The sequence below is a fragment of the Pteropus medius genome, unplaced genomic scaffold (assembly GCF_902729225.1).
Source record: "Pteropus medius unplaced genomic scaffold, Ma_sr-lr_union100, whole genome shotgun sequence".
Classification (NCBI taxonomy): Eukaryota; Metazoa; Chordata; class Mammalia; order Chiroptera; family Pteropodidae; genus Pteropus; species Pteropus medius.
This window is the reverse complement of record NW_024349799.1, coordinates 9428579-9442399: the sequence shown is the minus strand read 5'-3', so window position 1 is coordinate 9442399 and position 13821 is coordinate 9428579.

The following is a 13821-nucleotide window of genomic DNA, read 5'->3' as shown; positions in this document are numbered from 1 at the left end:
CACGCTGAAGCGCGCGTCCTCACGCTCCACCATGAAGGTTGCTGCAGCCCTTCTGTGCCTCCTGCTCACAGTGGCAGTCTTCAACATCCAGGTGCAGGCTCAGCCAGGTAAGACCCCTCTCTCCCTGTGGGAGGACTGACCACCTCTGGAACTATAACATCAGGTATCATGAGTAGACAAGAAAGTGCCCTGACCCACAGTCAGTGGAAGACCCAGAACTGGAAACTCAGGCTACTAAAGCCAGTCCCCACAATCTCTATTAAAATGAATATTGAGAGAGATGTCAAGTGTATCCATGATCCAGTTGCCTTTGCAGTATTTGGGGTTGGAGCACACAAAAGAAAGAGCTTTTCCTACTGTGGGCATAGTGAGCATTTTGGGCAGTGCTGGAGGGAAAGAAAATTCCTTGATTAAAGTCTCAGAATTTTTACTGGACTTCAAGACAACTTTCAGAAACAGTGTTTAGAGGAAGGAAATGAAGTCCCAGGGGCATCTCTCCAGGTGACATATTTTGACTCTTGTTTGAGAAAAAAAAATCTAGACGTTTGTATCATGATTCAGTTTTTCATCATCTGATGTCGGATTTACTGCATGTATCAGTCCATGTAAGATAATGAATGCTGTGGTAACAAATAATTCTAAATGATCAGTGGCTTGAAGAAAAAAAAATGTTAATTTCTCACTGATACTAACTATCTATAAGGTATTGGCTAGAGCTTCTGCTTCATATACTCAGGATTCTAGACTAATGGAGCAGTGGCCCTCAAGAACATTGCTGCTTATCATGACAAAGGGAAAGAAAGCTCTTGAGGGTCTTGCACTGGCAATTATTAACTTTTGCTCAGAAATGGCACTCGTCACTTCATCTTCTCACTCACAGGTCAAAACTAGTTAAGGGGTCCAACCATAAGTGGCCAAAAAATGCAAGTCTACTTTGTGTCCAGAAAGCAGAGAACAGAACTTTAACTATCACATAGCTACATAGCTCTGTAATGACAGAGCGTTTTGCAGTGACCAAGATTTTTCCATACTTTTGCCAGCGGTGATAGGTCCCCACTGTTCAACTGAGGATCCCCAAATGAAAGACAGAAGTACAGGACTTCAGAGCAGATAAATTCTACCTACTCTTACATTTCCTTGCCTTCTCTTAAATTTCCTTCCTTCCTTACAAAGGCATGCTTTAAGTATCTACATATCTTTAGTGGTTTATCCTTTTTATTTCTCCCCTGAATACAGCTTCTGTTGCGACTATCTGCTGCTTTAATCTGAGAAATAAGAAGATCTCCATTCAGCAACTGCACAGCTATAAAAGAATCAGCAGCAGATGTCCCCAGAAAGCTGTGCTGTAAGTAAACAAAGCTCACCCTCTCCTAGACCAAAACTTTATTCCTAGGGGCCAGAAGTCAAGAACGGTGTTAGGTTACTTGGAGTTATAGACTTAGAGAGTTCAACTCTATCATCTAACTCAAGAATTTTCACAACAGGACATTTTCACTCAGCTCCCTGTCTGAAAGCTTGTTCAGATCATAACCGTTCCTTTGAGTTAAGAGCAAGGATGGCTTGACTGGGTATTAAGAGCAGCAACTAACCACCAGAGTCCCATCTTTCTTCTGTTTCCTTCCTCCTCTCCCGCAGTAACCCTTTCACTCCATGGCAAATGGGCCTGAAAGTTTGGGGGTTAAATGGACACGATTTTTGAAGAGGATCTTTCTTATTGCTTTCCTGCTCTCCCACAGCTTCAAGACCAAACGGGCCAAGGAAATCTGTGCTGATCCCAAGAAAAAGTGGGTCCAGAATGCCATGAAGTACCTGGACAAAAACCCCAAACTCCAAAGCCATGAATATTCACCTTTTCGAGATCAAACTAGAGCCTGAGAAATGCTTGACTCATTTTCTCTGGTCTTCCTAAGATGTGTTCTGGGATATTCTCATCACCATTCCAAAAAGAATGGCTTTTATTTAATAATTTCTTTAAAAACATATTGCGTTATGGTATTGATGTTTTTAAACTTATCTACTCTGAATGTCAACTGTTTTTAGAATGTAAAGCTTTGGTCAGGCCCTTTCCCCTCTGTGGGACCCAATTCAACTCTCTGCAAAGTAGTGTTACTTTGTCACTTAGGAGTAATGTTACTGTTCTCCTCCCTCCCTCCCTGGAATCTTGTAAGGGTCCTGGCAAAGATCATCGATATGAACATGGTTTATATTTTTAAGAAGGCATTGTTCTTGTGAACCCATTAAAAGTAGTATCCTGTACAGCTGAAACAATATTATGACTCCGAGTGTTAAATGGAAATAAATGTTCTTTTAGGAATACGTAAAAATGTTTTTGTGCTACAGTCGGCAGTTATATTTTTGTGGGGTATCCACACTGAGATGAGAGGGAGAAAGATGAAAGCAGAGGTGAAACGATGATTATGGGGGTGGGAATTGTGTTCCTGGGACATGACTTTTTGGCTCAGCTGGTCTTCAATGAGATTCAGGGTAAAACTGACAGGACCAGACAAACCTTTTATATCCTTCTGACTCTCATCCCCAAGAGCCATTTCCCAGACCACAAGTACTTCAGTCACTTATTCGACAGGACACTCACTACCATTTTTTCCCTAGCCAACCTCACACTTGCCCAAACTCTCTCCCATGACCCACGGCAGCAGGTGGTGGTATCCTCCCTGTGTCCAACCTAATTCCTCTAGTCATCCTCCAACCCAGAATACACAGATAATACAGACAAATCAGGGGAAGACTAGATGACTCTTGACAAGAGGTTCATTTTGACCTAGGCCTTATAGGCCTTTAAAAAGCTTTAAGCCTGGAACCTAAACTAGGTCTCGATGGACAAGTACAGGGCCTCTTGTAGAGGTATTTCAGGCTGGGTAGAAAGGAGAGAGGTATAGTTTGAGAAAATGTCTTGAAGTAGAGATGATCATGATGTGTTTATGAAGTTGGGTGGAAGCCCTTTGGAAAGGTGTCAGGGCTAGGGTCTGAGTGAAATGGGGAAATTTGAGAAGGAAAGTTGGGAAGGAAATGGGAGTTTGCACTCCATTCAGATAGCAGTAAGATGAACGTGTCATTTTTATCACCCAAATTAGGATACTTTTGAAAATAACAAGAGGTACCATTAATAATTATGCTGGGACAACAGATGTAAATTAGCACTGTCCCAGGCAAACCGGAACATCTGGTCACCTAACAGGCATCGGAAATTTTGATTCTGTGGAGAGACAGAGTTCTGTGATCAGAGGTGCTTTGGGAGTAGTAACCAGGAGGCCAGGGCTGAACTGAGAGGGGAAGGGAAGAGCAGTGAGCACACTGCAAAGTATAGGCAAGAGGTAATGGGGAACAGGACCAGGGCAATGGTAGATGGGAAGGGAAGAAGGCAATTGCGGGAAGAGTGGGACTAGGTAAGGTGAAGTGATGAATGTTGTAGATGGAGGAGCAGGACGGGTGACATGGAAACTTTCATAATGCCACAAAGCTGCAGTTAAAGGGTGGCTACTTAGACCCAGAAAATTCACTCCCTCCATCACGCTTCCCCTTACACCCTAGCTTTTTGAGCTCAAGAGCTTCTAACCGAATGGATAGTACATCTACTTCCTGTATAAGCAGCTCGAATCAGGATTCCTCTGCGACATATGAAATCAGCCTGTATCTGTCAGTCATGTGACCTCCTATGCCTGAACACGGAAACCAACTACATTTTCAAGAATAGAAAAAGATCATAGGTGTCCTGCTGGTGTAACTGTATGTGGTCTAAGGCTGTTATTCTGGAGGGCGGATGGCCCACTGCATCATGCTGTGTCCAGCGGGATCACTGTGTTGCATAGCTCCAGGAATGCCAGTCACACCAAAGTCTCGTTGGCCCACTATAGGTGGTGGCCATGGCATGGGCAATATAAATAACGCACTAGAAAGAACACTGGCCTGGGACACAGGTGATTTCCATTTTATCACTAAAACAGGTCTCTCTCACTATGTTACTTTAATGCACCTTGATTATCCATTCAAAATATGGAGATAGTAATGTCTTAGGGAAGAAATCTAACAAATGACCTCACAAGATCTCCTGCTCTGAAAGCACTGTCTCTTGGGAAACATCACTATCACCACCAATTGGGGTAAGGAAGGTTGAATGAGGGTTCTGTGCTCATACACCCAAATCAGACAGGGGGCAAGGTAACTGCACACCTACTGTATCTCAAACTGAGCCTTTCTGGGAAGCTCCTCTATGAGAGCCTCAAGAAGCATGGACCCCAGGAACCATCAGAGAGTTTCTAGTGACAACAACAGAAGGGTTCTTATTCAGAGTAATCACTAGACCTCAGTCCAGGTACAACAAGCCTCCTCACCATTCCTGCAGCTTAGCAGACATCAGCCTTAAATGCCAATCAGGGATTCACCTCCAAACGTCATCCTGTCCAAGAGGTTAAGCACCTGCAGGCCAGCAGTGGGATGGCCATAGGATAGCTCACTGGGATCAGTAGACCCTTTGGTGTCAAGCAAAGCTTGAAACGGGGATCAAGGAGGAAGAGTAGAGGGGAAGAAGTGCTTCCATTTGCAAAAGACAGAGCAGAACTTGCTCTCATCCCCTTAATGTAGGGAGGAGGCAAGAGAATTAAAATGTTAACCAAGCCACATTCAGAGACTGCAATATGCTGATCAGCCCTGCAGCCAGGCCAGGAGGACACCTTCAGAAGAAAGTAAAATTTTTGCTGGGATTGCTAGCAATCCATTCCCCACTCCTGTAAAGGGGAACCAGGAACCAACAGTCATTCCCTATAGCTAAAAACCATGGGAAACCTATGGATTAAAGGCTGAGAATTGCCATCAGGCCTTTCCCTCTACATATTCTTACCTTTTCATGCTACATACTCTTCCCCTTCCTCGCTGTATATCTGTACCAAAAGAAATGGGTTAACAAAGTCTTTTAAACTATAACTCACAGGAACTAAAGAATGATTACAAACTGAATTCCCGGAATACTCGGTCCCTTAGAGTGACTATCCTTTCCCAGAGCATCATCCAGGTTCTTGATGTCTCGAACAAAGAATTGAGCAAGACACCAAAATACAGCAGAAAGAAAAGCTTTATTAATGTTGTAGCCACCAGCCGCCGATAGACATACGGACCACCAGAAATCAATGAGTTATAGGAAACACGCTCTTTATTCAGCCAACTGGGTCTGCCAGGGGTACGCAGACCCCAAATTAGCAGCCCTGAAGTATAGAGGTACAGGGTTTTTAAGCCCTAAACCCCTATTCTTTATCCTGTTTGAACACACTGTGCTGGCTGGAAAATTACTGCTTGGCTATCGCCCATGGGAACATAGGCTATCGCCCATGGGAACATAGGTTATCACCCATAGGAACATAACATTCCAACAATAAGCTTTCTGTTTCTGTACCCCCACTTGCACAACCTACCCATGGGTTGACAGTTAGTAAATAGAAGAAAAATAGACCTTTGTGTTTAAGACAGAATGAAGAATGGGATTTAGGGCTTAAAAACCTTGTACCTCTACATTTTGGGGCCGCTTAATTTGGGGTCTGCGTACCCCTGGCAGACCCAGCTGGCTGAATAAAGAGTGTGTTTCCTATAACTCACTGATTTCTGGTGGTCCGTGTATCTTTCGGGGGCTGGCAGCTACAACAACACAAGTCTATTTTTCTTCTTTTTACTGTTAATCCACAGGTCGGTTGTGCAAGCGGGGGCTACAGAAGCAGAAAGCTTATTGTTAGAGCATTATGTTCCCATGGGCGACAGCGAAGCAGTAATTTTTCAGCCAGCACATTAGAAGGGAAAGTACATTTCCAGACGTGGAAACGGGCCCGAGCAAGAGAAGCGTGGCTCAAAAGGTCTGGTAACAAAGCCTTTGGGATTTTTATCCCTATTTGCTGTGGGCGGTTACTTTTTTTAGAGGGGTGGGATTCCTTGATTGACAACTAAGATTGACAGGACTGAGATTCATCATTTGCTTTCTGCTCATGTTCGTTCCCAGGATTCAGTCTGTTATAATGACATAATGAACTTCTGGGCATATGCATCATATTATAATGATGTATAATGAGGCTCAGATAAATTGAAGATTGTTGGGGTCTTTACTGAGCAGGTGTGAGTGACTAGCTTAAACTAGTACCCAATTTCTTGCTCACTTGTTTCTTTCTACTGAGATGGGACATCACTTGTAAAATTCTTAATCTTTTAGCAGGAAATGATATGGGACATCTCTTGCAGAGTTCTTAATCTTTTTAGTAAACCTAATTAAGTTTTCTTCCCTCCTTTCTTTGGAAAAAAAAGGTCCTTTCCCACAAATCCTGATAATTACCTGAAACTGGTGACTTAGATCCTCTGGCTTTTGATAAGGATCATCAGTTCATCATATGCAGAAATGGGGCTTTAGGCCAGACAAGGCCCTTAGAGTCCAAGGAAGGTGGGGACCATTAGCCCAAAGTCAAGGGCAGTTCCCACAGAGGAAATTTAGCCGAGAGCTCAGAAGCTGGGAGAGGAGCACATCAGTCCTGGGAGAGAAGAATCTGGGCAGCATGCCTGGGAATCCACCAGGTGCTGCTAGGATCCACTTGCTTATATAATGAATTCTAGAAAACTCCAGGAATCTGATGAGCCTCCTTTTTCTTAGAAAATTTGCAAGAGGAAGGTTGGTGGGGTGAACTAACCCCCTCCTCACTGCTGCAACTGCTCATGAGACTGTGACATTGTGATTCATAATAAGAAATACATATTTGGCTTTCAACCTCATGCATAGCACAGAGCTTCTAAAACTTTTGGAATTTTCTGTGATGAGAGCAATGAAGGTGTCTTTTGTTAGGTTAATGAGGTAATTTTGGAAAGCATTTAAGGTTACCAGTGGAGACAACCAAATGATTAGAGGATTGGAACTTTTAATCCTATCCCCAGGCCTCCAGGATTAAATCACCAATGACTAATGATTTAATCAATCATGACTCTGTAATGTAGCCTCCATAGAAAAATTAAAAAGGCAGAGTTGAGATCTTCAGGGTTGGTCAACACATGAAGATTTGGGGAGAGGAGCACTCTGAAAGGTCATGCAAGCTTTGTGCCTTTCCCCTATACCTCGCCTTATGTGTCTCTTCCACCTGGCTGTTCCTGAGTTACATTCTTTTATAATAAACTGGGTGATTTAGTAAGTAAAATGTTTCTGAGTTTTGTGAGCCACTCTAACAAATTGATCATCCGAAGGAAGCAGACATTGGAACCTCGTATCTATTGCCAGTCAGTCAGAAACATAGGTGACAACCTACATTCTTGAAGTGTGCACATGGAGTGGTGGCAGTCTTGTAAAACTGAGCCCTTCACCTGTGGGATCTAACGTTATCTCCAGGTAGATAGCATCAGAATTGAATTAAATTGTAGGACACCCAGTTAGTGTCACAGAATTGCTTGGATGTGGGGAAAACACACACACACACATTGAAATTGGAATTCGAATCTTAGGTACTTATCATTCCATTTCCTCTTTGGACACTCATTCTAGGCTTCTCACGCTCAGCCATCACCTCTGCTGGTCTAAGAGCTTGCCTTCAGGGTTGGCACAGACCCTCATCCCTAAAGGTTGATCCCCTGGTCATCATGATCTTCTCAGGCTGTGGTTACTGCTCAAAATTGGGTGAGAGAGTACCAAGAGACATCCAAATGGATCACCTAGGGGTCAAACATACTCTCTGCCTCATTGAGAAAAATCAATTCTACCTCCTCTTGATGGCCAGAGTAAATTATCCCCTGACAAGATGGTAACTTCTTCTTCTCCTTGCTTGTGGGTCTCTTTGCCTACAAGTCTAAAGAGGGCAAGTATAGTCATAGCTTGAAGTTTAATGTGACTTGCTAGAAACTCTAGTGAAAACATTCTTCCTCAGGGAACCAGGGCTTCCAACCCACAGAGCCCTGAGTTGTGGGGACAGAAAACCATAGATTTTTCCTGGGTCACTGGGAGTCATGGTAAGTGGGGTCACTCCTACTTCTTGATAACTGGATCCATGAATTTTATCTATTGGGGATATAGCATCATGTAATAGTTGATTTAGGGGTGTATATTGAATCCTAGAGGAAGATGCTCTAGGATTTTTCCAAGCTGGCGCCTCAGTTGTACTTTCCACAGATCATTCAATTCTATCAGGCTGGAAGCTTCTGGATAATGTAGTTATGTGATTGAATCAGTAGATCCCATGGTCATATGCCCAGTGCTGCACCTCATTTCACTTGCTGTAAAGTGTGTCTCTTTTGGTTTATAGTGATGTGATGATATAGGATCTCATACCAATGGATGAGCCCCCAGGTAATGGTGCTGGCTGAGGAAATGGGCACAGAAACGGCTAACCCATGCCTGGAAAACACGTCCATTCCAGTTAACATCAATCATGTCCTTTTCAGGTTAGAAGAGATATAATGTAATCGAATATGTATTTGCCACTAAATTACTGGTTAGATTCCTTGATGGATGATGCCATATCAGAGACTCAGAATTGGCCTCTGTTGCTAGCAGGGTGGATGTTGGACTATATTGGTCTTGGTCAGTGGGAGTCCATGTTATGGAGTCCAGGTATAGCCCAAAGCCCCGCTTACCATGTCTACTCTGTTCCTGTGCTCGCTGCACTGTCCAGCAGTGTAATAGCCAATGTCAGAAGCTTGACAATGTCGACCAACCTTATCTTTCTATTTGCTTCATCATTTGGTATCTCTCTTGTTCTCCAAGTTCTCTGATGTACATTAACAGCTAACAATGATCTTCACATGTTGCGCCCTGTTCCATAGGTCCAGCCACATGCCTCTCTCTTAGACTTCTCTTTTCCCAAATGTTCTACCTTTCTCCTTCCTGACCAGCCATCCAGGCCATTCGCCACAATCCATACATATTGTAATCTCAGGTCACCTCTCTTTCTATACAAGTGGATGACCAGGAACACTGCCCAAAGCTCTGCCCGCTGGTATGATTCCCCCTCACTTCTGTCTTTCAGGGCCACCCCTGAGTTGTGCTGCCATCAATTTTGGCTTGTATTCACATGCTGATCTGAACTATCAGTGAACCAAGCTCAGCCTTTTTCTTCCTCCATCAGAGCTGATCATAAGAGACTTCTCAGATACCCATGCAGTGGGGATGACATGGGGGTCTTAGTCACCTGCTCATATGTTTTTTTTTTCTGCCTTCTAGCCCTGTTTGTGTCCAGTCCTAATGTACTGCTTCAATGCCCAGTCTATGCTACTGGTATTATAACTTAGTGGCTTTGACTGAACCCAGCTCGTGAAAGACATTCTAGCTGCAAGGTTACTTGAATTCTTATGGCCAGGCTCTTTGTCTTTGCAAGAGCCCAGTAACACACTACGAACTTTTGTTCAAAAGATGTAAATTCTCCTCTTTAAATGATATGGCTTTGGTCGGAAACTCCAGGGGTCTATGTTGCGATTCTCCTACTGAGCCAGAGACTGCACAGGGCACAGTGGGCTTCTTTTCTCAACACAGTTAACTCATGTAATACTGTAAAGTCAGCTGGTTGTGTGGCATAAGCTGACAGGATCATTTGCACCATCCCTGGACTTGCTGCAGAACTGGCTCATGCTTGGTCCTCAGTTACAACCGGCAGCCCTTTGTGTATATGGTCAGAACAGTCTTCCTGAGTATAGAGAAGCTGACTACCAGGCACAGTGCCTCCATTTTAATGGCACGAGGCAAGAGATGCAATTATTAATCCATTGCTTTGGAGGGGATGTCCCAGTATGCCTGCAGACTAATCCTCTGGAGTGCTCTGGAGCTGGGATGCCCTTCAGAATTGTCCCAAGTTAAGAGAAGGGAACAATCAATGGATGTGGGCTGTCCTCAGTAAAGGGGGTATGACCTTGAGGAAGGCCATTCTCCACAGCTAAGGGCAATTCCCAGAGAAGCACTCAGTGGAGACCTATTGGCCACCAACATGGCCAAAGCTGGGGCAATGACTACCTTGGTCCTGAAAGTGGATGGGGCTCTAGGCAGAATCTACTACAAGGATGCAAACCTGGGCCTGAGGCACGATCTCTGAGCCCTGGCTTGGTTCTTCAGCTAGATTGTAAGGTAATTATCAGAAATTCAAGTTTTTTCACTGGTCTTTAATTTACCTAACTATAAAATGAATTCTTGAGCTAGCTATATAGCTTCTAAATGGTTATGTATTAAAATCACCAGAGACATGTTCAAAAGCACAGATCCTAAGTTATCTGCCTGCAAGACTCTAGTTCAAAGTATCAGAATGGAGGTGGGGTTAGGGACCCTGTAACTGCTCACAAACTTCATTTCATTTCTTTAATACAGTTTCGTTTTTTTTTTCTAATTCAAGCTGTTTTTACCCAGATAACAGCATTGTGATTTACTTGCTTTTTCCACCCTCTATATTTGTATGCCCGTTCCTTTAATCATTAAGTCTTAGGACATAAGATTTATCGAGCCTCAGGTCCATAATCATGGGGACAATAAGTTTCCATTACACCAAGGAAAACATCTTACTGGCCACAGGACCAGAAGAGATAGTACCAGGCTGATTCCAGAACTGACCACAATAATCAATTACCCCAACTCCCTTAGTTTCCATGACAACTGATTTTTTCCCCTATATAATCTGAACTCCCGAGACACCCAGCTGGCCAGATTGTTGAGAGAGCATCAGCTTGCTTGTGTCTCTGGGACTTACAACTCCATAAAATAAATCCTTGCTTTCTTTGCTGCAAACCTGCATGTCTCTCTTCTTTGACTCTGTACAGGCGAACAGACCCCTTTTGTTCTGCTAACAACCCCATCCTAGCTCTTTAACTGGCTTCAGCTCTGATGTGTCCAGGATTGGCTATGTAACCCCCGGCAAATCACTTAATCTCACTGGTAAAGTGGGGATAAAGATGCCTGTCACTAGAGGATTCTGTGAAATAATGGGCAAATAGCTCCATAACAAAGGCGTGGGTGTATATTCAGCATAGTTAAAAAGCATGTTTGTGCAGAGGCAGCTCTCACTTTTACAAGCTTTGATCTGAGGAAGGCATTTAGCTTCTCTAAGCCTAGGTTCTTTTATCTTTATAATGAGCATCATAAAAGCACTTATCTCAGATGTTGGTCAGGAGGATTAAATTAGATAACACCTGTAAACTCTGTAGTCCCTGGTGTAAAGAACAAAAGCAGCCAGCAATGATTATTTACTGCTTGTCAGTTACAATGCAAATGAGTTTGTAGAATGTTTCTTCCAAGAAGTTGCAAGCAACTTTGGGAAAGGCTGGTAGCAAATCACAGCTGGTTCTCTTTTATAGAAGGGAGAGCTGAGGCCCAGGGCATGAGAGAGCACAATAAAGTAGAAGGCTCAGGCAACCTGGGCACTGGGATTCATAGGCCTCTAATAACCCCGTGTGGCCTTACGGATTTCACTTCTGTCCTTGGGCCTCAGTTTTTCTATCTGAGAAAGGAGAGGGTAGAATACAATGACTTCTTAGGTCCTATTCCATTCTTTCTTAACTTGCTGGTCTCAGAGGAAATCTGAGTCCAACTGTAAAACAAAGCTGGGGGTCTGAATTCATAGGTTGCACTTTCGCCTGGTCATTCTTATTCCCTAGGGACCAGGTAGAAAGCCAGATCTGTTTCCACAACAGGGACTGTTTACTGCCCCCGTTAGTGTTATTTCTAACCACAAACTTCCCATGCATCAGCAACAGAGATTGTGAATTGAATCTGCTTTAGTAAGTGCTGGCTGAGAAGTCACCAAAAGAGAGAACAGAGAAAGAAGCCAGAGAGCAGCCCTCTTCCTGCAGAAAGCAGCTGAGCTGGACAGAGCAGCTGCCCAACCCACATGGCCGGAAAGGTTGGGTTAACATTTCACACAAAGTTCTGTAGATAGTGGAAAGCTGAAGTCGAGGGAGGGAAACTGCAAAATGACACTAACAGACCAAATGCCTGGCGTCCCTGAACACACACACCAAGTTATGATACCGCATCACTCAGAGGCTGTCTTCCCTGGAAGACATCCTTCAGCTACATTCCTCTGTGGCCCAGAGCACTCAAAACATCAGATTCTTGCCTATTTATTTGGGACCTCTCCCCTCTGTCTGGCATTCCTCATGCCTCCCTTTTCATAACACAGGCATTCCTGGGAAATTATCCCCATTTGAAATCACGAATCAGTTTTGGAGAAGAAATTGTGAGAATTCCACTGTCTTACACTGAGTCCTTTCCCAGAGACCCCTGGCCATACTCCTGAAGTCCTTTAAAAAAAAAAAAGGCTGTTAAAACTTACTGAGAAATTACTGAGCACTAGTAGTCACTGTTAAAAACGCTTTTTATATGTCAATCCATTTAATCCTCGAAACTTATGTTATCCCCATTTCAAGGAGTAGAAACTGAGATCCAGCTTTTTATTCCTCGTCCTTTCCTCCATTCCATGGTTGATGAGCATGGGGCTTTTATCTAGTGGACAAATGCAGGCTTCTTCCCTGGGTCCGAGACAGAGATACCCTGGGCCTTCACCTTGAGAAAGTTCCCAGGGGGAAGGGGCTGCATCACTTGAAGGCCATAGCCCTTGACCTATTGATCTGACATCCACAAGAGGTGCCCAGTTTCCTCTGGGCAGGGCCTCTGTGCCTTCCTCCACATCCATGTGTCGTTATAGATTTTCAATAAAACTGTCTTCTAGGGCAGAGGGAGCCTAGTCAGAAGAAGGGATGAGCACAGAGAACAGAGGATAGCTGGACGAATATCCCTGGAAGGCTTTCGAACCAGTCTTCCATACAGTGTTTTGCACCAACTGTCCTCTAGAGGGAACCAGTCCTCAGCAAGTGCTCATTACCCTTGTCCATTAGTACCATCTCTAATACCTGTCTTGGCTGTGGGGATTGTGGGGAAGAGGAGTTTAACTGGGTTAACACATCTCATAGCAGCACATCATGCCCTGGAGTCCCAGGTGTAAGGGACAGGGCCCTCCAGCTTCTGTATCACACAGACCTCTCCACTTGTCCTGGCTGACAGATTGGGATTCCCCTTGGGGAGAGGCTTTGACAGCTAAACCAAGGTTTGAAAACCACAGCACCCCCAAGTTCTTTATCTGCCGCCCAGTTTGACACCCTCTGATTCTAAGACCCAAGAGCTTTATTACTGACAAGAGCCCTTCATTCAGCCAAAGTTCTGATTTAATACCATCCCGGGCTCTAACAAAGCTAGCAACGTTTAGCAACGCAGAAGTATGTTAAGCTTCTGGATGGGGTCCCAACCACAATGCTGAGTCCCTCATGGTGATCCTGCCAGAAAGTAGAAGCAGGAGGAACTTGAGATATGCTCATCTTTCTTATAACCACCTTTTTCTTTCCTCTCCCTTTTCTATGAAGATATTTCAGCGAAGAGAAAGTAAAGTCCCTAAGATGATGCATCTCCAAGCATTTCCTGTTCTTAGACTGGGCATGACTGTGCCTCCCATTCCTATCTCATTCCGGTTAGTCTTGGCACTGGATGGAGAATGTGCCCAGTCCCAGCCCCTGGTTCCCTTTCTTATTTCCTGGAAACTTCCCCAAGACCCAGTGCCTATTTTGCAGATTTCAGATCTCATTTCATCATTTCTTGATCATGACCCTCGAGGTAAAGGCTCCCCCCCCATCCTCATAACTCTCCCCCTCCTATAATATAGTGGATCATATTTCTGTAAAAATCAAGCAGAGGAACCAACAGAATAGAGAGTCTGAGACGAGCCTGGAAACTTCCTCGGTTTTAAGAATGTGGATGGGGCTCCCATAGAATAGAATGTCCTTTTGACTCGGCTGGTCTCCATGAAGCTTCAAGATGGACAGGGTCATTCC